Source organism: Microcebus murinus, chromosome 15 (assembly GCF_040939455.1).
Source record: "Microcebus murinus isolate Inina chromosome 15, M.murinus_Inina_mat1.0, whole genome shotgun sequence".
Classification (NCBI taxonomy): Eukaryota; Metazoa; Chordata; class Mammalia; order Primates; family Cheirogaleidae; genus Microcebus; species Microcebus murinus.
The window spans coordinates 66512997-66538075 of record NC_134118.1 but is presented as its reverse complement, the minus strand read 5'-3'; the positions used below and the strand labels follow the sequence as shown (position 1 = coordinate 66538075).

Here is a 25079-nt window from a genome sequence, read left to right as displayed (position 1 = left end):
ACCATTAGTAACTTAAAACTGCACACTGGTTTTTTACATCATCCTTGGACTCCTTCAACTACAATGCGATGCTTCTTTAAAGGTAACTCTTTAAGTCGTCTTTGAGCTAAATGGAGAGCTAAAGATGGGTCTAAAGATCATGGTGTCATGACCACATGAATTTGTTCTGCTTAAGTCAGGCCCCAGGATAGTAGATTCTGATGAAATAAACCTACTTCCAATCTCTCTCCTCCTTTGCTGCCTCTACATTCAGCTCTTGGAATTCAGCACAAAAAAATTCTTGTGCTGTAGATACAGAATTTTTACATTATTAACCTCAACACTTGGCAATATATGAAGAAAAACCTTTCATCAGATCTATATGAGAAACTTTAGTTCAAATCAGTGTCTTGCAGGTTTCTATCTTCCTCTGGGAATGCCAGAGCTAGCAGGAGAAGTTTACCATTCTTGGATAGAAGTACAGCGGAATCTCACTTTAAAACCGTCTTACAGATAAAACCATATAAGTAATTGCCTACAACAATAGTCTTTTCATTCTTCTGTAATTGAATATCACTGAATAGAGTCCAAGGTGAACTCTCCCTTCCCCCACTCTCTCCCAGAACTCTACTGTTAATGTGAACTGTTTTACAGTGAGTTTTTGTATATGTCTCTTCTGACATAAAATATGCATACTGTAAAAGATTTTCAATTAAGTTCTAATCTGAATTAGCCAGACTCCAGGAGATATTTAATAAAAGACAGTTGCATAAAAGTTTAATGTATTCACGTTCCTATTTGGATTTGGGTGAGATCTATATTTGCAAATGGGACCAGACACAACCAATCTATTTTGTGATTCCGTGAAACATTGTTTATTATGAGGTTCTCAAAATATGCTCGCTTTCTGTTTATTTATATGTATATGTGGGTGATCTACACTGCATCTTAATGATAAATCTTTTACTTTGAGCTAATATAGTTGCATATAGCCTGGGTGTTTTCAAAAGAAAAAGAAGTAGTTTTCATTTGCCAATCACCTTATTTGATATAAATTAGCTATGATTCCTTTGTTGCTGATTTGGTTTATAGGCCCTAAGGAAACAAAACATAGATTTACTTTCCTGTCTCTTTTATGTAGTGTCTAAATAACTATAATTTTTGAAAATAAAAAGATAGTTAGCTATGATATAGTAGTGGTATAAACCAGATTGAGAGAGAGAGACACACACAAAATTGATAGGTATAGGCAGAATATATACTATGCATCTTTAATCTTCAACTCACGAATCTGTAATTCATTATCTGATGGAAATACATCTAGACTATTGATTTCCCTAAGATGAAGACTTTTGGTTTCTCTAATCATGTCCATTAGTTTCCTCCAGAAAGATTAATAATTTTTCACAATTGCTAATGGCAATTGTGGGCATTTAATTTTGCTTCTACCCTTGTGTAGTTGCTACTTGGCAGCATATTTGTGCAGTAGTAGATAAAAAATAATCCTAAGGCAATAGAACAGTCTCCATTTATTATAGCACTTTGTTTACAAAAGCATCATTTTAAGCACTTCAAAGTACAAAAACTTTCCGCTTGTTTTTTTAATTATAAATTTATTTTAGACTTGAAGACAATATTTTTACCTAAGGGACCAAAAACTGGTTTTTAAAACTGATGTTCCCCAAAGAAGATGAACTTCTTTATTTTCCTTATACTGGTAAATATGAACAATGTTAATCTGAACAATGCTGCTTTTGAAGAGAATTCTAATTATTTTTAAAGTTCATATGTAAAGTGTTTATAGAGTCATACAATACATTTTATTTTTTATTGCCTCATTTAATATGATTTAGAGTGGTTGTTCAATCTGATATATAGTAATTCTCTAAGAATATCTAAAATTTTGCACTATAATTATTTTACTTTACACAGGTCCACCCACATATCTATCCAGTGACATTTAGTTGCTGAAGAATTGACTAATTATTTTAGAGAAGATTATTTTGTGGCATAGACCTGTGGATAGATTGCTTTAGAGGATCTAAAAATCCTCAAAGCTCACAGTAAAAGTATTAATTGCAAAATGACTTTCAACTCCAAACAGAGCTTTGATTTAAATGATATCTTCCAATTGCTAAAACTAGATTCAACTTTTAAAAAACAAAAGCATAAATCTTTCTTATGCCCTATAAATATTGCTTAAAATGAAGGAGCTTATTAAGTAAAATAACTGTAATAATTAGCATATAGCAACATGCCCACTGCCATACCTTCAAAACAAGCTTAGCCTTAACAGGAACATGGCCAATGTGGAATTAAAGTTAGATTGCGATACAATCCTCCAAATATCCTGGTGGAGAAAAATAGTATGATATGCAATATTGAGGCTATTAAAAAATTTCAAAATAGCTTATTAAAAAAACCTCTGAGAATTTAAAGAGATCAAATTAGTTTGAGGTAATTATTTAAGAGTTTGCCTAGTTAATAAACCTTTCAAAAAATGTATAGGGGCAAGAATTTACATATATATGGAGGGAAAGATTAGGTGGTAAGAAAAATAAAGTTTGTTGGGAAAAATGGACATACTAACTAAGGACAGGGAAGCAAGTTAAATGAGTCCCATTTTATGTTTTTGGCACCAGTAAAATTTTTGAGGAGAAGAGTAATATATTGGACGTGGAATTTAAACTAGAAATTGAGACCAACTGAGAGTCCTTGGTAGGAATTCAGATTTGCATGATGAAGACCTGGAAAAAAAGTGGAGGCAATACAAAACAAGGGGTAGGAAAAAACAGGGGAGCAGGAATCTGTGTTTCTATACGATCTATACAGAGCATGAAGAAGGAAGAATCTTGAAGCTCTTCGTACCACACATCAAGGCAGGTGATAGAATGAGCAAATTAAAAAATTGCAAGGAACAAAGAACCAGTAGAGAAAATATCATTGTTAATGTTGCTGTAAGCTTTGTTTGTTTGTTTACTTGCATTAGAAATAATTATATTTAAGCCAGGCATAGTTGTGTGTGCCTACAGTCCCAGCTACGCAGGAGACTGAAGCTGAAGGATCACTTGAGCTCAGGAGTTCGAGTCCAGCCTGGGAAACATAGCAGGATCCCATCTCTAAAAAATTAAAAAAAAAAAAAGATAAATAATTATATTTATTATTTTCAAATAATGTTGTAGGAGAAAAGGTTGGACCTTTTTCATTCTTCTATAAAATTATACAAGTATATTTGTTATACAGCATATTTAGCATTCACCAGATTTTATTTATTCATCTAGTAGATATCAATTGTCTACCAATAGTATATAATGTTAATAGCATGGACTGGTTCTAGGCTCTGATTATTTAATGAAAAATTAAAGAGAGAAAGTTTCTGAGCTTTAGGAGCTTCCGATTTAGTGGAGAAAATGGACAGGATTCACATTCTCATATCAATAAATATGTAATTATAAGCTGGGTTTACTGCACTCAATGAAAGTAAAAGAGTTTCTAAAAAAAACATATAACAACCAGTTTGGAGTGTCAGGAAAACCTTGCACAGAGCACAGACATCTGCACTGGAATTAGAAGGATTAAGAGAAATCTAAAAGGAGAAGAAGGGAATTCCAGAGAGAGAGTGCGCAGTATGTACTAAGACTCTATAGCAGGAGAATGGTACCTTACAGAGAGCTGAGGGAACAGTAGTAAATGCAAGAGGAGATGCAGCCATGAAACAGATCTCCATCAGAAATGTATTTAAAAGAGAAAATGGCCATCTTTGTACTGGATTGGATATAAGGCATAGAGGGTATTGTCAAAGTTGATTAAAATGAAGATTTTTAGTAGGAGAAAATATCTGCATATATCATTATTCTACTCTTGTCATTTTAGCAAACAAAATTTTGGCTAGGTAAAAGTTCCCACGTGTGTGTTAATTCTTGTTGAAACTCTGTGTTAAAAATGTCCATGCAAAGAGATATTAAGGACTTCAACTGACATTGGAGTTTCTTCCCTGCTATCTGCACTGTCCCACAGGGCCATGGCTTTGCTATTCCTGGCTGAAAGAATGAAATTTGATGGCCCCGTACATGCAGCTACACATTTGCAACAGCACAAGGATCTAAGATGACTTGCCCTGGAGTTGCTGCTCAGTCTCTATGGCATAACAATAATGACTTGAGCAGAAAGGAGATTCACTTCTGGAATCTATGTCTTATAATTTCAAGAAGGTTACAGGATGTTGCTGCTGCTGCTGCACAAATTTTTGAGCAAAGTTAGAAGACTAGATGGTCAAACTGGCTGCTGTTTTGTGAGAGTGGGTGATGCCCCTCTCCCAATTATAATCAGAGAAAATTTCAAATGTACAAAGAAAGGGTAACTATCACTACAATGAGAAGGTGGGAAGAAAGCAAGAGGGGGTTAAATAAGGAGAGATCACAGGTGTAATGGATGATGAGGAAAGCTTATGATTCTTGGAGGAAGTTGTGATTGAGCTATGGCTTGAAGGATGATGGGTACAAGGATCAAAAAAAGAAAAGAACACATTAGCTAAAATACAAAATTATAAACAAAGGCAAAAAAAGTGGAAAGATATTGAATATGTTCAAAAGTGACAAATTGTTTTTACCATAATTTAAATTATATCTATTTTGGGGCTATTAGTTTGATGCCAAAGTATAGCTTGTAACCAAAAGGCTGATATACTCCTCTCAATTAGGAGATCTCCTAGAAAACACTGCTAAATGTATATCCCCAGTTGACTGACAAACGACATTACTCATTTCTTAGGAATAGTTGGAAAGGATTTATGACTTTTCCTTAGGTAATGGTCAACCCCTTCCCCCAATATAATTTAATTTACAGGTGCATGCTTTTTAAGTGGGTTAGCTACATTATGAGATTTGAATCACATATGTTGAGTGATAGTTCAGGCAGTAGCAATAAATACATTTTCAGAGATAGAGATTGGAGAAAGCATAGGACAAAGAGAAGGAGAAAACTCAAGAACAGGAAACTTAGGTCAGAAAGAAATTCACAATATCACGTAAAGCAGTGAAAAAGTAGAAGTCATGGAAGAAAACTTTGCATGTCTGATTAAATTTTCAAGGGGAGGGGCTCCATCTTACCCATGTTTGGATTCCTTAGTAGTGTTCAGCATAGAAATTACAGCTGTCATAATATTACATGTACAGAATAATTCCAGCCTGAAATATTCTTAATAAAAATGACTGAAATAGCTATTTAAAAAATAAAATGTGAAAGAGTAAATATATTTTTCTTTTAGCCAATAAATTTGGCCATGAAGGTTCCCTAAAGAAAGAGATGCAGTGTGATAGAGTAGAATATTTTGGAGCCAGTCAGATTTGGATTTGACAGCTATTTGATATTATATCTGCATCTTTGAAATTAGAAAATACAATGCACTTTACCATGTAAATGTATACATTACTCATTCATAGTAAAACAAAAATTTTAAAGGGGAGTTGCCAATACCATTTTTGTAATTTATCTGATTTTTTTTTTTTTTTTTTTTTTTTTTTGTTGTTGTTGTTTTTTAAGACAGAGCCTAGCTCTGTCATCTGGGCTAGAATGAAGTGTGTCATCATAGCTCATTGCAACATCCAATTCCTGGGCTCAAGCAATCTTCCTGCCTCATCCTCCAGAGTAGTGTGTGCCACCTTGCCTGGCTAATTTTTCTTTCTTTCTTTCTTTCTTTCTTTCTTTCTTTCTTTCTTTCTTTCTTTCTTTCTTTCTTTCTTTCTTTCTTTCTTTGTTTCTTTTTGTAGAGATGGGTTCTCACTCTTGCTCAGGTTGGTCTTGAATTGAATTCCTGGCCTCAAGTGATCCTCCAGCCTTGGCCTCCCACAGTGCTAGGATTACAGACATGAGCAACTACACCCAGCTGTAATTTATCTTTATTCTTTCCAGGAAGAATAATCCTCCAGAACAATTAACAAGTATAATTTTAACCATTATTTGTTGAAGATAGAATAGATTTGTGAGGGTCCATTTTATTCTCAAAACTTTATAGCCACTTGATGACTTATTCAAGTCTTGTCATTTCCCTCCTCCTCCTAACACTGACTTTATTTGAATTTTTGTAGGAATAAAAGGTTAATTTAAGGATGTGTGGTTAAATTTCTCAATTTTTCTCATCATGTGGTCTTAGATGCATCAGAATATCTAAGAATGAATTTGGAAGCACATATTTGGAATTATTATTATTATTATTATTTTGCTTTTCCTGTGCTTTGTTTCTAAGTGTTTAATATAAAAATAACTAACACATGAAATTTATGTAAATATACAAATGGAAAAGAGCAGGGAAATGCATTTTTTGCAATATTGCTTTATTTTGCCTAATTCTTTTTTATTAAAAATGTATCTCTGTGTGAACAACATAAAATGAAACATTTACTATAATGTTTACCTTCTATTTATTTCTACTTTTTATGCTAATGGATATATACTACATGCTTTTCACATTTTTTAAAGGAGAAAATTTATTCAGATTCATTTCTCTGTTGAGAACTGTACTCTAAAACCACAATATTCCTATCAAAAAGAGCTTATCTTTTCTCACCTAGAGAGTTGATGTTTGGCAGTTAATTCCTTTTCTCTCTTTTTTTTTTTCTTAGTGGTTTAAGTAATTATACATTTTTTACCTAACTTTGAATGACAGATGACATAACTGGTTTTTAAAGTTCCATATCAGATCTAGTACTGTAATATCATGTTTGCAATGAGTGTCATGGATTTTAACATGGGAGATCCTGATTATTACTCTAGGTTAAAGTTTGCTTCTCGGTCTTAGTGATCATACCAGAGTTCTCCTATTAAGTCCATCAAATGATTGAATGAGGCCTGCCCACATTATGGAGAGCAATCTGCTTTACTTAAAATTTACCAATTTAAATGTTAATCTCATCAAAAAAAAAAAAAAAAAAAGAAAGAAAAGCCTTCAGAGTAACATTCAGAATAGCATTTCACCAAGTATCTGGACACTGTTGCTCAGCCACACTGACATGTAAAATTAACCATCCTGGTGACCACGTCTCCTGTGCCTGTGTCTCTTCCTTAGCACTCAGACATGCTACTTACAGGGCAGCGACTTCCTTCTGCTTTACCAGGTGTTTGTAGGGTTTTTTCCCCCTGATGTATTATAAAAATTAATATCACTAATAATCACTACCATTCTAGAGTATTATTCTAGTAGTCCTCCTTATCTGCAGGGTCACTTTCCACAGATTCAGTTACTCACTGTACAGTACAATAAAGCACTTTCAGAGAGAGCGACAGATCACATTTACGTAACTTTTATTGCAATACAATGTTATAATTGTCCTATTAGTAGGTATTCTTGTTAATCTCTTACTGTGCCTAATTTATAAATTAAACTTTATAATAGGTATGTATGTATAGAAAAAATCATAGTGTTTGGTATTATCAGTGGTTCTAGACATCCATTGGGGGTCTTTAAACCTATCCCCTTAAGGGGGAACTACTGTGCAGTTACTATTGCTACTACTACTAATAGGAACCAATTGCTAAACACCTTTCTATATGGTTGGAAGTAAAACATGGATTGTACTTTGATATTTTATGTCTAAAACTCACAACGAAACAGGAAGATAGTTATAAATATCCCTTTTTTAGGTAAGAGACCCGAGAGTCAGAAGGATTAAGGGGCTTGTTCAAGGCCTCCAAGATATTGAAGTGGCCAAATTGGGATTAGACACCATGATCCTTAATTTTCCCCATATTGCACTGCTGGCATTAAAGACATTATCACGTTGTACACTGTAGCGTCGTCCATCGGCTGCTATGGCTTCACAAGTGACAAAAGGGGCTTTAAATTAAAGCAAGGGCCATTAAGTAAGATATATGAACAGGTTTTGCCACTAAAAGCCCCTTTATCATAGATTACCACGAGATTTTATGTAATAATTCCTTGTGATTTTTAAAACAGAGAGCTCTTTATTTTGGATTATTTTTAGAGTGATTCTGGAGAGTGAGAGGGAAATTGAATATATAATAATGTTCTTTCCTCGCTGACACTTCTGTCTCACCTTTCATGAACTGATTAGGGATGATGTTGGAGAGGTTCAGATTTGAATCACTTGGCAAAGATGTTTAGGATCCTTGCTGGTTCTGTTTCATCGGGAATAGATAATGCTATAGATTCAAGGTCGTGATCATTCTAGAGCCAATGGACATCTTCTTATGCCATAATGGTCCTACCTCCTATTCCTGAAGCAGTCTTTTAATACTTCTTGCATATGATCCACCCAGAAGTCTTAGCAATGTTTTATGTCACAATGGTTATATCTAGGCGGTGTTTCTTTATCACAATAAGTGTTCCATTGGACCCATAAATGCTGTCCTTCCCTAACAGTTGCGTTGCTTTTAAGAAATAATACTACCTTTCTGAGATTACAATTAAGACTAGCTTTAACAATATGTCAGTCTCTATTGGCAGTGATGGATGGGGAAGAGAACTCATAGAACTCTTTTCCTGTAGTCAGAACAGTCCCATGAGAAGCTTAAGTAGTGCCATCTTTGCATTTTTGGAGCTGCGTGTAGCCTCAGGTACCCTAAGTGTGGAATACAGAAGTATTAGATGCTGACATATATAAACTCTTCAATTTTGTTACAGTGTGGTCCTTTTCTTTTTAAAGTTGATTCTCTTACAGCTTCACAGGATCTTAGCAGATTCATAAGTGCTTCCATGTCTTCCACAGGATAATTCAGTTTTTTTTCTGAATTTTAGATAGCACTAACTTTTTTTTTATTTTAAATCAAATCAGTTTGGGTTGGGAGAATTATTCACTTGATTTTGGTATGATCATCATAACTCATTTGATTCTATCACAAATCAGAGGGGATGCAGCTTGCTTTAAAAGCATTCTCATTTTATAATGTTGTTGCCCTGCTATCATTTTTATTATCACTTTTCTTTTAAATGGGCCTACATGCCACAACAATATTAAATTAGCTTTCTTTAATTTTTCTTTAAAGCATTTATGAAAGTTACTCCCTTGATCTGGGGATTTCCTTAGAAGGCACTTTTGACATCGTTGGGGAAAGACCCCTTGTTCTTCTTTGATGCCACACAGCTACAGAGCAATGAATGCAATGAGCAATGAAAACACTGTTTCTTTACATCTTGGTGCCAACTCTTAGGTTTAGTTTTTAATGGAACAAAATTTATGATTTTTAAAAACGCATTGGTAAAAATACTAATGGTTTTCATCAAATGCTGACTCTTGTGACAGGATCTGTTCTAAGTAATTTACTCGTTTTTTTTTTTCTCACTTAATCCCCAGAACAACTGTATGAATAGGGAAAAATTTAATCCCTATCATTATAACAATGAGGAAACTGATTGTGCTAGAGATTACCTTGCCTAAATTTGTAAAGGTAGGAAGCAGCAGAAGAAATTCAAATGTGACTCTTATTCCAGAGACCTTGCAATTATTGTCTCACCATCCTACCTCCCTGATGAGTAATGCTGATTGTCATCAAACAGCATTGGTCATTGACACCTCATTTTTTTTTTTTTTTTTAGTTCTAGACATTCTAAACTTACCTTATTAATATAATGTCATTAGCAGGTATTGAGTTTTTTGGATACTTTTGATTAAAAGATTGGGAAGTTATTTTTCTTTTTCCTCATAACCTAAAACAAAGTTATTACAAGATGTTATTTTACAATAATTTTGATTAATTTACATCTTTATATTTTACCTAAATGTGCTACTTATAATTACATCAAAATATCTTTTGCTTTATACATATCATTGTGGCTGTTTTGATATCATCAGAATACCAACCACTATTACTTTAAATCCTTGATACTTTAAAAATTATATTGATGTTTCTCAATGAAAAATGATCTCATTGTTTTAAAATGTACTACAAATTAATATAAATTACCCCATTTCTTTGAGTTTGGGATTCTTAGGTTTTTTTTCTTTTGCTTGTTTGTTTATTTTTTAGTAGATTGTATTTTTTAGAGTACTTTTAGGTTCACAAAAAAATCAAATAGAAGGTATAGAGATTTTCCATATACACCCTCCCCACCAAACATGCATGGCCTCCCCAACTATCAACATTCCCTATTGATGAGTAGATGCTTTACAATCAATGAGCCTCAATGATACATCATTATCACCTAGAGTTCATAGTTTACATTAGGATTCACTCTTGGTATTATACATTCTATGGGTTTGAATAAAGATATAATGCCATGTGTTCACCGGTATAGTATCATTCTGAGTAGTTCCACTGCCATAAAAATCCTCTGTGCACTACCTATTCATCCCTCACTCTTCCCAACCTCTGGTGACCACTGCTCATTTTATTGTCTTCATAGTTTTGCCTTTTCCAGAAAGTCATGTAGTTAGAATCACACAATCTCTAGACTTTTCAGATTGGCTTCTTTCACTTAGTATTAGGCGTTTGAAGTTCCTTCATGTGTTTTCATGGCTTGATAGAGTATTTATTTATAGTGATAAATAATATTCCATTGTCTGGATATCCCATAGTTTATTTATGCATTCACTTACTACAGGGTATCTTGATTGCTTCCCAGTTTGGGCAATTATGAATAAAGCTGCTTTGAACATTGGTGTACAGGTATGGATGTAAGCTTTGGGAAATAACAAGGAGTATGATTGCTGAATTGTATAGTAAAAATATATTTGGTTTTACTACTAGACTATCTTGCACAGTGGCTGTACCATTTTGCATTGCAATCAGCAATGAGATAGCCTGTTGCTACATATTGTCTCCAGCATTTGGTGGTCTCAGTCTTCTGGATTTTGGCCATTCTGATAGGTGTGCAATGGCATTTCATTGTTCTTTTAATTTGCATCTCCTTGATGACATATAATGTGGAGCATCTTTTTTTCTTATGCGTATTTGCCATCTCTATATCTTCTTTGGTGTCTGTTTTGGTGCTTTGGCCGATTTTTTAATGAGGTTTTTTTCTTATTGTTGAGTTTTAAGAGTTCTTTGTATATTTTGGGTAAGAGTCCTTTGTCAGATATATCTTTTGCAAATATTTTCTCCCAGTCTGGCTTGTCTGTTCATTCTGTTGACAGTATCTTGTGCAGAGTAGAAATTTTTATCTTTTGTAAAATCCAGCTACCAGTTATTTCATTCATAGATTGTGCCTTTGGTGTTATATCTAAAAGGTCACTGCAGAATCCAAGGTCTCTGTGTTATTTTCTAGGGGCTTTGTAATTTTTATTTTTATATTGAGGTCTGAGTTCCATTTTGAGTTAATTTTTGTAATAAGCATAAGATCTGAGTCTAGATTCAATTTTTTCCTTTTTTTGCATGTGGATGTCCAGTTGTTACAGCACTATATATTGAAAAGACTGTTTTTGCTCCATTGAATTACTTTTGCTACTTTGTCAAAAATCAGTTGATTATATTTATTTGAATCTATTTCTGGGATCTTTATTCTATTCCATTGATCTATTCGTCTATTCTGTTACCAACACCACGTTGTCTTGATAACTCTTTACCTTTATAGTAAGTCTTGAAGTAAGGGAGTGTCAGTCCTACAACTTTGTTCTTCTCCTTCAATTTTATGTTAAATTTTCCTTTTCTGTGACCAATATCTACATCAATTTTATTAGAGAAAATTGGCTTTTATAGTACTATGAAATACATATTCCAAAGTTCTTATTGTTTTCCATTAAGGTATAATTTTATCTTGAATTGAATAGTCAACATTAATAAACATTCTCAAACATATTTCATACTGTGAAATGCATATAATCTTCCTTTTTGATATACAGTAAGATAAAAGAAAAGAAACACTAAAAAAGCAAACCTCTGCCACAGATACCAGAACTACTATATGATTCAACAATCTCACTACTGGGTATATATCCAAAAGAAATGAAATTAATAAGCTGTTATAATATATCCCATGTTTATTGAAGAACTATTCACAATACCCAAAATAAGAAATCAACCCAAGTGTCCATCTATGGTTGAATGTATAAAGAAAATGTGGTGTATATATATACACAATGGGATACTATTCAACCATACATCCTGTCATTTGCAGCAACATAGATGAACCTGGAGGACATTATGTTAAGTTAAATAAGCCAGACACAGAAAGACAAATACTGCATGATCTCATGCATCTATAGAATCTAAAAAGTTGGTCTCATAGAAGTTGAGACCAGAACAGTGGTAATCAGAGTCGGGGGAGGGTGAAGGATAATGGTGAATGGAGATAGACTGGTCAATGGGTTCAAAGTTACAATAAGAAAGGAGGAGCAAGTTCTGGTGTTCAATTGCATGGTGGGGTGATTATAGTTAACAATAAAGTATTGAATATTTCAAAATTTCTAAGGAGAAAGGATTTTTAATATTCTCACTACAAATAAATGATAAATGTTTTAGGTGATGTTTACTCTAATTTTATCATTACCTAATGTATATACATGTATACAGGTATTTACCTTGATTTCATCATTGCACAATGTATACGTGTATCAAAACATTACATTGTACCCCGTAACTGTGTACAGTTATTGTGTCAGTTAAAATTAAAAAAAAAAACATCCAAAATCACGTTAATCTAATAAGGTGATTGTACTTCTATAGCAGTGAATAATTTTAGTGACATATTGTAATTATTCATTATTGATTGCAATGAATCAGTAAAATCCTAACACCATTTTCAGGATTTATTTTATAACACATTATAATTCAAACTCTTAACTATTTAAACTGTAACTCTATGGGAAAGTAGGATAAAAAATAGATATTTATCTCTACCTTATATGGGGATATTTATTTCTATCTTATATGGAGGAAATATTGTATATTTCCTGTTTTGTTATTAGTACAAAATTTGAAGTGATGAGAAACGTGGTCGATTATCATTAGATGTCCTAGAAATAACTCTACCTTTTACTTAATTTTTTACTTAATTTTTTAAATTTTTAAATTTTTTACTTAATTTTTTAAACTTCAAAACAAAATAATATATCTCCAATTAAGCAATCTAAGAGTAAATGTATTTTCTTTTATTTAAAATGAAAGAACTTCCTATCATTCTCTTGGTGTCTTGATGTCTTTGTCTTCTTGGCTTGACACTTACCGATAGCACTTAAAATGAAAGTTAGAGGAGAGTTGGACATCTTACCCAGATCTGTATTTGAGCTCCTTAAGATTCAAAATGGTTACTCTTTACTTAAATTGTGAGACTCTTGTTGCAAATATTGCTTTATCATGATTTTTTATATAATTTATAAATGATAGGTAATATAAAAACTCTGAATTTGTGAGTTTGGGATTCCCCTCAAATACTAATTACCATTTCCCAATGTTCATGTATAGTTGAAATGTATTACCTAAGAATTTATATTGAGTAAAACAAAGCAACTAGAAACATAGCAAGATAATACACAAAGACATTTATGAGACCCGAACAAATGCTTACAGAAAAAAAGAAGCCTGCTCTGTTGTTAAATATATTTGACAGATTTGATTACTACACTCTCTCAGTTGATGTAACTGCATTCTATTCATGCCTGCTTTCCATGTGCATTGGGTAGCAATCACACCTTGTTTATTTTTGTGATTTAGCAACTTGGCACAGGTTTGCATTTAGTAAATGTCATAGGAATTAGAAAATAATGTAAGAAGAAAGAAGAAAAGTGGAAAAGTAAAGAAAAAGAGCAAAGAAGGACAGAGATATTAGCTAAACTATAAATACTACATATTCTTAGTGAAACACTATGATTTTATGTATGCTATTTTTAGCAGGAGAGAGGCCCTATTCTCTGAGATTTCTACCCTTGTATTAGTAACCATACTAAGGCCAAAATTATGCCCCGTTTCATTAAAAGAAGAAATCAACAAAATGAAAGACTATGTTACATGTCCCAAAAAGAGTTGGAAAGTTCTTTAGTGTGAAAGATTTGTAATAATTCAAATAAGGAAGTCAAGAAAGGGATAATAAAATAATTTAAGTCATTTATTAAAAATATTAAAAAGATTATCATTGCCAGCTGAAGGTAACAAAGGTAATAAAGAGGGGAAATGTTGAGAAATGACTCAGGACTAAGAGAATACATGGAGCCAGGCATTCTCTACCTTGGTGAGCTACGAACTAGCCCACTCACCAGGCGAAGCCTTGCTTTGTTGCTTACCCTTTCCAAGTGCCACTTACGCACCCCATGAAGAGCATAGTGGTGGTATTGGGGCTCCCTTTTTCCACCTCCTGCAACAAATAAATGGATTTACTTCTCCAGAGCTCTTGAGATCATGTCCTTCCCAAAACCTAAGGCCATCTCTCCTTATAGATTTATTTCATTCTCTTTGCCCTGCGAGCCAGATTAACTGAACCGTAGACAAATTATGGCTAGCACTCTCTCCTTCTCGACTGTTACCTAAGCCAGAGTGTCTCAGCCTTAATACTATTGTCATTTTGGACCAGAAAACTTTACGTGTGTATGTGGGGGAGGGGCAGACTGTCCTGTGTGTTATGAAATGTTTGGCAGCATCTCTGGCCTCTACCCTCTGGAAATCAGTAGCAACCCCCAATTGTGAATCAGAAAAAAATATGACTAAATATTGCCAAATGTCCCCTGTGGAGTCCAAACTACCTCTGGTTGAGAACCACTGCACTAAATAAATATTATGTTTATTTTCCCTCTTCACCCAGTACAGTAGCTTCCAATAGTTTGCTTTGATTTATTTTCCAAGATGCTTGCTGGGCTTGTCTTGATTCATTCTCATGCTCTCACTAGTACCATGGGAAAGAATTCAAGGGTAGTTTAGTTCTTCATTCTGGAGCCAACCTATCCCCACCGGGCTTGACCCAATTACTTTGGCCTCATTAGCATAACAAGATTTCACAGGATTTTTAAACTGTCACTATTGCAGACCACAAAGAAAAAGACTAATAAACATTCCAATAGTTAAAGGCAGAACATGTGGTCAAAATGTTATTATGTGGTATTAAAAATATAGCTGAAAATAACAGAAGATATGTTAAGTTTTTCACTGAAATCATATGGGAAAATATTGCTTAAAAACATTAAGACATTTCTTTCCTTTACCCCATCAACCACATAGTTATTTCCAGCAAACCTTGACTCTGACAATGACTATACAAAGAAAATTGTCAAAATCTGGAAGTTTTCTTTTTTTTTTTCTCATAATGGGATATTGTAGAAAAAGAACATTAGGGATTACATTCCTAATCCATTCCCCAACCTAAATGGTGTGAGATGGGACTGCATAATGTATCTACTTTCATGCAGTCTATTTTAAGCACCCAAGTTTGATGATAAAGAAGTTAATGTGGTTTCCAGTAGTGTCTAACTTACCCTCAGGGAGTAGCTCATGCTGGGAGAACCTGGCTCATTATGGATTATTTTGTAGCATCAGTCATGCTATGAGATGACGAGGCTTTATAAGACAAATATTATGGATCAATCTTCAGAGGCCAGCACTACATGCAGCCAAAAATCCGCATTGGCAGAACAAAACTGAAAGCCCTTAATGAATTCTGTTACCGTGGCAGCATACTGTCAAATTATGCACTAATAGCAAAAGAGCTAGAAAACCATACCAAGAAACCAGCATGCCTGTTGGCAAGCTAGAAACCAGAGTCTGGTGCTGAGCTTCCAAACATTCTAAGGGAGAGAATTAACATCAACGTAAGCCAAAATCTCTGTGCAAGCTCTCTGGGCTTTTGGGTGTGAATCCCAGAGAAGCTACATGAATATGAGATGCTTTTTTTTTCTTTTCTTTTTACCTTTCTATTTTCTATTTTTTCTTCCAAATGTAATTAGATGGTCACTGATTGAACACTAAAAGGCTTGCCAAAAGGGTAAGGACTGTAACTGGGACCACAGTCACATTTCAGGGAACAGCTCTCCTTTATGAGTCAATTGCTATATTGCATCAACCTCTGTAATTTAAGATGTGGCAGAATTTTAAGGCAATTAGCATAAGAGTGACTAGATTGCTTAGGAATGAGCCTGTGTTTTATGTTTTTTGCCTTTGGAAGATAACTGTATAAAAATCATTCTCAGATTGAATCATGTGGATATTGCAAGTTACCTAAAATATCAGAAAATCATAGTTTTAAATTATATACACACACACACATATATAAAGCACCTGGGAGAATGAAGATGTACAACTTGTCTATAAATTTTCATTTATTTGTAGTAGTTTTCTCTTAAGCATTGTTGCTTCGGGGCTGTATTTCCCAACCAGTCAGTTGCCTAATACTTTGGCATATACATTGCAAACTTTACCTGTAACACTGTTTCTTCCTAACTTTCCTTAATTGTCACTCAAATCCTGTACATTATTTCTTTCCTTGCATTTCCCTTTTCTTTCCCAGGAAACTTACAGCTTCCCATGTCTTTTCTCCCATTGTTTTTTGACATGAATAGAAAGAGTGTGGAAATAGTGAAGTGGATTTCAGACTCTGCTTCCTGGAAACCTAGAGGTTTTTTGAAGGTGGCTTCTGAGCCACAGGTGAGGTGGAGATACAAGGAAAGGACAGGGCAGGGCTCTGGGACCCCCATTCCAACTTCCATAACAGCAATTTGCAAATAAGATTCCATTTAAAGAAAGGATTTCCATAACTCCAAATAGCTCAACAAGAACAGGACACACAATGCTATCAGTTAGAGTGTGCCTACATGGGACATTTGCTTAAAGGAAAAGCAATCATACTGAAAAACAGAAGTAGGAATGAGGAAGAACTTCACTGTGATTGTTTTATCTCATGATTACTCTTCCTTTAACCACCTTAAGTACAAGCTAAATCTGAAAATCAGGAACTACTCATTTCCTCCCATTCAATAGTAGCTTCTACTCTCCAAATACCTAAATCTAGCAAGATTTAACACCTCTGCTTACTTAACAGGAGCAAAGCATGTAGTGGTACTAGAGGATTTCTACTGAACAGGAAGATTTTTTACGAAGCAGGAAAATACTAAAGATGTAATTATGTAGTGAAGCTAAGAAACTAAAAATTATCTAAAATGCCATCTCTATTGTCCCAAAGATAGATTTTATATCTTAATAATTTCTGTGGTTAGAAATTAAAGAAGGAAACAAGATAATGTGTCTTTTAATAGTAAAGATATTTTGAATTGCTATAGCTCCATTCTTACTTTAAAATTATATTTTATTTGTATGTATTATGGAAAGTTTGGTACTTGTACCCAAGGCTGAAGAAGTGAGAACAAAGACCCAGGACAAGTGGTTTGAGGAAAAGGAAAGAGAAGTTTATTAATTTGCCGGCAAACAGGGAGGGTGGCAGACCCGTGTCTGGGAAGACCGCTGTCCTACCTTTAAGCAGAAATACAAAGCTCTCTGAAGAGGTGTTTTCAGAGGTTAGGCTCCGGTCTATGTGACCAGTATCACATGTTGTGGCTTTGGGCTATTATTGTTTAATTGTAGTTGGTGGTTTTGGTCAACCTTATCTCCAGTGAAGATGATCTCCTGACCTCTGGACCATTCTGTTTGGGATATCTCCTGTGATTTAAGATACTAGAAAACAAAGAACAAAGAACATTTTTCTACCTCTTTAATTACTAGCCTCTGACAGGAATGCAGGTTTTAATTCCCAAAAAAGGATTGGGGGAGAAAAATCGTAAAACATTTTACCCTTTTCCAGACCTTCACCTCTGCTACATATGTATTATAAGATAAAAAATTAATTTCAAAATTAAAATAAATTATAATGGTACATTTTAAAGATTTGTCCTACATTAATAAAAATGAAGTTTGGGATTTATAGGAAGTGGTATCAAAATTCTAACACTTCTTAGCAACAAGGTTAAAGAGCAAAAGTTGTTGATTATTCATTATTTTTATTCTAGTTTTCTAAGTTTAGCCTCAAATTAATTGCCCTTAAATAACTTTTTGGATAAGAAATTTGATGATAAACCACCTAAGTTATCATTTACCTTAATATTTCTTTCTTGAGTGAATAACTGTTACTACTCTAAAATCTTTTTTTCCCTATAAAATGAAAGACTATTTCTTAAGTTTATTATAGAAATTTTAAAACATTTTCTTTACTTTTAAAAAATATTGTTTTCTTCAAATCCAAGTTGTATGATTTTTCTAAAAAAAATAGCATATATAGGTTAGAAATACATAAAGAAATATTTTAGGTTACACTATGTCAGCAGATTTTGATTCCTCAAAAAAATTGGCTTGTTAAACACAATAACATGCTTCCAATTTTGTATTAAATGCTACCTTTTCTACTGTATAGAGTAGAAAATGTTTTGGCGTGATGTACCTTTTAAAACAGTCATTGAGCAGATTTCAGAGAAAAGATTTCAGTAGTTGCCTTGTGCTTCCAACATTAGCTGGAAGAAAAAAAAAATAAAATGGATAAAGAGATAAAATGAAAATACATAATTACAATCAAATAATATTTAAATCCAAATCAAGTTTCATTATAATTAAAGTATAGTTTTAGATATTTTCATAAAAATAAAACATTGTATCTTTTAAATATAAAAATGTATTTGTCTTATTAAAACATAGTTTTAGATGATTTTATTTGATTGTGGAGTCTAATTCAAACCATGTTGTTTCTTTGTGTGTTTGGTATATTCCAGCCATGGAAAGTAAAACTAGCATTTAGGAAATAATTCAAGAAAAAGACTCTTTCAATAATATTTGCCCCAGTGAGCTGAGTAATTCTTGTAAATTGGTCTTTTGGCCTGAGTGATTTAGATAATTACTTAAGTTCTCTATTTCAGGTTGAATATTCAGATACTACTCAACATCAAACACATGATAAATGATTTATTTTATGTTTCCTGAGAAAATTGATCAAATATTGAGTGAAATATTATATTCGACCTGTATATTGCATCATATATTCTCTAATTATTCTAAAATACTGTCTCTAATTTCATTAGGTCTTTTTTCTATTTGTTATTTTTAAATTTGTTTGATGGATTAAGAAAGATTTGTTGAATCAAAGAGAATTTTGGATAAACATTAAAGCATAAGCCTTTAATCAGGATGAAATTAAAACTATTTTTTATTCACTCAATATAAACCAATGATCAGATTACCTACAACCATCATGGGGATGAAATGAATGTATTTTTTACTTCAACTGGGATGTTTTTGGTTTTTTTGTAATTTAAATTTTCTTTTTCATTCTCAATATTTTTAGCTTATGGTGTACATTGAGAAATAATTTTCACTTGCCTTGTAGTTTTTAATTTATGAAGATACACTAAAACCAGGATAATGTAGTTGTAATATTTCTTATTTATGAACATAAGAGTCTTATTAGCTATTGCAATTTAGACTTTATTGTATTTCAAATTAACATATTCATGTTTTTGTGACTTTTTTAACAGGCAATAACTTCAAGCTCTTGTGGCGGATGTAGATTTTTGCTGCAAAGAAATAACAGTAAGTGTTTATATATAGGCAATAAGTTGTTTTTTTTTTTTAAACTACATCTCAATATTTGGAATTCCATTATCACTTAAATGCATGCAAAAAGTTAATATGATTACTTAAATTTTATAATTTTGATAAAATTTATTTACTCTAATGATAGTTATCATAGGATTCTAAGATTAAAGCCAAGTCATTTTAATAATGAAGAAAAATAAATTCATGGCTGAGACTTTCTATTTTGTCCTTTGTTTTAATGTTAGTTTTGCTATATAAATTTCACTGATGTATTTATATTGATTTTTCTCTTTGAATAGCTAATTTACACAGATTTTTAGTTTTCTGTGGGTATTATTTGACAATTAATTTTCAGATTTTGGATTGGAAACACTTATTTTGCATGACTGCTTCTTTGGGAGCAATTCAAATCTTTGTAATTTTGCATGTTAAATTGTTTTCCTGCAAATATAAGTCATTAACTCTTAAGCTAATTTCACAAAGGGTTACAGAGGGGCGTCTTTTTCCCAATTCGAGTTAAAATGGTAAAGTGGGATGGATCAGTGTCTCAGTTTTTCTAAAATGTAATTTTCATAACGGTTTAAATCTATGTTTATTTCAAATGTGAACATAAGTAACTTTTGTTTTACCTACTATCCTAGGTTATTTTTGTCAGTACTTTACATTAATTAAATTACTTGGGAATTATCTGTACTCCAAATTGAATAGGGAAATATCACCATGCTGCAGGCTCTTTGCTCATCCAGGAATTAAGCAATTTAAGATATGAGGTTTTAAATGGAAACTCTATGTGTAAGGAGAAGACATAATTCACTTTCATGTGTACCTGTCTTTACTGAAGTTTCTAGGGGAACAAACATGCTCTCCAAATTCCAAATTCTTGATTTTCTAAGTAATTTGGATTCCTGGTGTCTTATCTATCTGTTCAGATAGATTTCTGATGGATTGTTCAATCTGGGCTATGTTCTGGCTTCTGTTCCTGACTGATAACATTTCCTGGGTGTCCTCCTGACTCAACTGTTTGGCAATACATCTATCTAGTGATCGGTAATTTGATGTGGCATCCCCAGGCAATGACACTGTCTTTCATGAGCACAATACATTAAATATTAGTATTTCATAGAATAGATAATGATTATACTTGTAAAATGCTTACATGGCTCATTCAGAGGTATGGTGTATTAGAAAAGAAATTACTTTTTACTTTGCAGATTCTCACTTGCAATTTTATTAACATAGTTGTAGATAAAGGCTTTGGTGAATAAACTTCTTAGAGTTTTTTAGACAATATTAACTGGTATTAGGTTTGTGATAGCCTAAACATGATATAAAATTATTGGCGAAATATCTCAAATTACTTTTCTGTCTTTTTGTGGGTAAGGAAGAAAAAAGGGGCATAGAAAATGCCCTTATAAAAGAGAAGTGTGAAGCCATTCATTTCTTTATAACCAAGTAGAGATCACCAGTAGTAGGACTGGCACATTTTGTAATAAGATGATAACTCATTTAATCCTTTTCCTTAGTAAGATGTTTCCAGCATGCTTTTATCTTTAAATCGTGTGTGTGTGTGTGTGTACACACATATATAAGCAAAATCATATTTTCATAGGACCCCCAAATGGGAAGCTTTGAAGATACATACAGAATTTTATTTATCTTTGGATTATTCTAATTTTCATTTTATCTCTAAATCCTCAGTCTCAATTTGTTTTTATTCTGTCATTAATTCATGAATTTAACAACATTGAAGTAGCTAGGGACATATTCTCAGACACCAGAAATAGAGGGAGGAAAGATTAAATTCCTGTTTTCTCGTTGTCTACAGGCTGCTGGAGAAGATGCCAACATTTAACTACAATTTCAGTTCATTGTGTTGGGAGTGGGGATAGAAGTAATACAGTGCCAAGGAAGTAGACAAATGGGTACCCAGTTTATTCTTATCCTTCAGGGCTAAAGCAATGTTTTCTGGAGAAGGTATTTCTTGAACTACCATAGGTGTATATAACTGAAGTGGAGGCCAGGTGTGAGGGGCAAGGATTGGGAAGAAGAGTCTGAGCAATCATTCCAGGTTCTATAGAAAGAGAAAGATATATATTATATCTAGTATGTAGCAAGATCAAGATGACAGGAGAGCATTACATGCTCAGGGAGCACAGAATAAATGTTGCAGAGTGGCAGGAAATGAAAGAACTAGAGCATAAAATTACATCGGCAACTGTGCTGAGGAGTTTGCATTTTATTTCATTTTTTTTCTCTCAGAAAACAAAAAGCAGCCCTAGTGGATTTGATAACAGTAAGGGGCATTGGAATTGCATTTGGGAAATACCAGTTGAGCAGCAGTTTTGAAGATAGCATCAGGGAAGGTGGAGAAGGAGTAGCAGAAATGGAGCTAGAACTGTAGTGGTAGTTCCTAGAGATAAGTGATGATAGACGGATCACAGGGAGTGAGTGTGAGGTAGAGTAGAAAGGCTTGAAAACTCTGGCTTTGAACCATGGAGACCACATTATTTCTTTGAGTTATCTTTCCTGTTTGAAGAAGCAAAACTATGGTATAGGTATTGATTGGAAGGCCCCTAAAAATAAGAGTGGGTTGAGGAAGAAAAGAGGCTAATTTTTAAATAAATAGTTGCAAGAGCAGAAAGATTTAATTCAATTTAGGGTACTAGACTCTTTCTTTTATTACCTGGAGGTACCAGGAGTGATTATGGAGCCTAGTTCTCACCCAGGCAGAACCAGTTGGCTATAATAGCTGCATCCATTTGTTGTGTCTCCCAAACATTGTCCAATATAGTAGCCATTAGCCTCATGTGACTATTAAAATTAAAATTAATTTAAATGAAATAAAATTAGAAATTTAGTTCCCCAGTTGTACTTGCCACATTTCAAATGCTCAGTAGCAAAATGTGGTGAGTGGCTACCTGGTTGGCCAGCACAGATATTGCCAAAAGTCATGTTGGACAATGCAGTTCTAGATTTTCAGAGCACTCATAAAACAGTACAAGTTTGAATCATAAAATTAAGTGCATAACTAAGTGTACTTTGACATTTATAATTTCCTAACACTTATACAAGTACAGAGGCTTAACAATCATATTCTTATTCTATAATCAGCCTGGTTAATAACATCTGAATCTTAATAAAATGAGAAAATTTTAAATCCCTGAGTTCAAGGGGGATTTTTTCTTTTCCATCAGTAAGGGGCATAACTAAAAGCTACTCTGGCTCTTATAGAAGAACTGACAAAAAGAGCATGGTGATACATCAAAGGGCCCTCTGTAGGACATGCAGATTTTTTCAAAACATCTTATTTTCTTAATGCTGTTTCAGAATCACAATTTCTGTTTTTAAATTCATTCCTAAACTCATTGATGCCAGCTCTCACTAAAAGATGATAACATTTGGAATTACAGAATCATATTAGAGTGCAATTTCCAGTGCTTAATATGTGAAATATAGTTCATTACCTCTGACCCCTTGAAATGCAGGAGACAGAAAATTCCAAAATATCAGCCTTTAATAACAGCGTTGCCAAATGATGGACTATTTACTTCTGAGTAAAATGTACTTTGATTTTATAGGGAAAAATAAAGTTGTCCTCTATTTTTTAATTGCACACAACCTGCGTTCTTTAAATGTGACCCGTAGGTTAAAGGATGTTTCACACCTGGTGGCATGTTCGTGATAAACAGATTATTTCATCTTCCTTTAACATTATTTGAAAGTAAGATATTCAGGGTGGAAAATCAGTTGGAAATAATATAGGACAAAAAAGCAGGGCCAGCTGGAGTTAACTCATAACTCTGGCCCGTTTTTAACAGAACCCTACACATGATCTCATTTACTGGCTATAAGCTATCTGCATTCAGGTGTTCGTCGAACACTACACTCTTTTATCTATAGCACATCATCTTTTAGAGCAAACAAGTCTGCACTGTACTCTGGTAATTAAAGAAAAGTTTACCAGTGCTCTTGTCTAATTCAATCCTCACATTTTGAATTTCAATTCTCCTCTGTCAAAGTAGGTGCACGATTGATCTCCTTGTCCATACACTTCTCTTCTTCCTGTGTAAATGAATTGAAGACATCATTTCTATCATATCACTTTTTTGCTCAAAATTCTTCAGATTTTACATTTAACCCACCGAATAAAGTGTTGTCGTCAGCGTAACATGTTTTTAGCCTTCTAATCTGTTCTGGTCCACAATAGCTTACACCCAATTGCTTAAATGACACTTCACCACTGTCCCAGTACTCCTCCACATGGGAAGGGCATTTGCCCTCCAACTGCCTCACCTCCGCCTTGCTCCTTTTTCTCTATCCCAAGCATTTCGGCCTTCAAGTTACCTTTTCAGGTAGACTCAGTCTCTAGTGGTCTAAATTCCACCTAGTATTCCTCACTTTTCATGAAGTTTGTTAATTTACTACATCTATATGCTCCCTTGTGACCATTCTTGAAATGAAATTTAATTAATGATAAAGACTTATTTAAAACTGTTAGATGTGTCCCTCTTAGCTCCCTTGAGGGCAATTGTCATATAATACATTTATAAGATTATATTGGTGAGAGTGCACTGTAAGTATTTGTTGATTGAGAATTCAAAGAATAGGGACCTTAACCTGCTCTCTGACTCATATTGACCTTAGATATAATATAGATGAAATTTGCAAAATATATTGTCCTTTTTTATTGTGTTCAAGAATGCAGGGACAACGGATTTTCTTCTTTGAATCTTCAAGGTCTCTAAGATGCCTAATCATTGCTACTCTATATACAGAGTATATCTGATATATAGAGTATATCAGATACACAGAAGTATATCTGATATATAGAGTATATCAGATATACAGAATATATCTGAAGATCAGTCTATTTCTAAAATAACATTAATGTATTCATGCAGTTACCTTTGAAAACAATATGAGTTTTAACTTGTCTGCCTATAAATATTATATCATCTGAAGTAACTAATGTAATTATTTCTGTGTTAATTATAAAACATATTTCATCCAGTAGGAATAAAAACAAAATACTTTATTTACTTGTTTTAATCTTGATTTTTTAATAAAGAATGATTTGAGCGACTTCACAGCTAATGGAGGTATCTTGAGAAGATCTTTTATATTTAAAAAGAACTTAGGTAACATGAGAGTTACTTAGAGGCCTTTCTAACCACAAAATATCTCCTTTAACTATATCTTCTTTTGAAGAAATACAAACATTTGAAATTACTAATGACCAGTTGGTATCCTCTAAAAGTGCATCTAAGAGATTCAATAAATTATCCAGATTTCATAGAAATAACTTACGCAGTTTTATCTCCCATTGTCACTTTGTGTATTAGACAATCCTTGTGGAATGAAATCAAGGATAGCCAAGCTGGGATAAAAGCATGATAAAAAGTGTTTGGTGCAGTAAGAGACTTTAGCAGCCAGAGAACAAAACTAGAATGAGGAATGTCTAGCATTAGCTATTGAAAACACTAAGGATTTTCCAAAATGTACAGGGAGAGTGCCAAAGACAGATTTTGATTAGATGCAGTTATCTGAAATTTGATCCCGGATGTGAATTTAAAACAATAAACTACTGTGATGTGTATATGCAAAAATGCATCGCCTGTATTTGTCTATCCTATTCATTGCATAATTATCATGTTTAT

The 25079-nt window shown here is 33.3% G+C and overlaps 1 protein-coding gene across 6 annotated transcripts in view; it reads left to right on the top strand.

Annotated features, from left to right (window-relative positions):
- TENM3 (teneurin transmembrane protein 3) overlaps positions 1 to 25079 on the top strand; it is a 2406934-nt gene that overhangs the window by 688146 nt on the left and 1693709 nt on the right. For all 6 annotated transcript variants that reach the window (XM_076010707.1, XM_076010706.1, XM_076010703.1 and 3 more), the window contains exon 4: positions 19362 to 19416. The gene's annotated coding sequence lies outside the window, so the exon portion shown is untranslated. The remainder of the gene's footprint in view (positions 1 to 19361; positions 19417 to 25079) is intronic.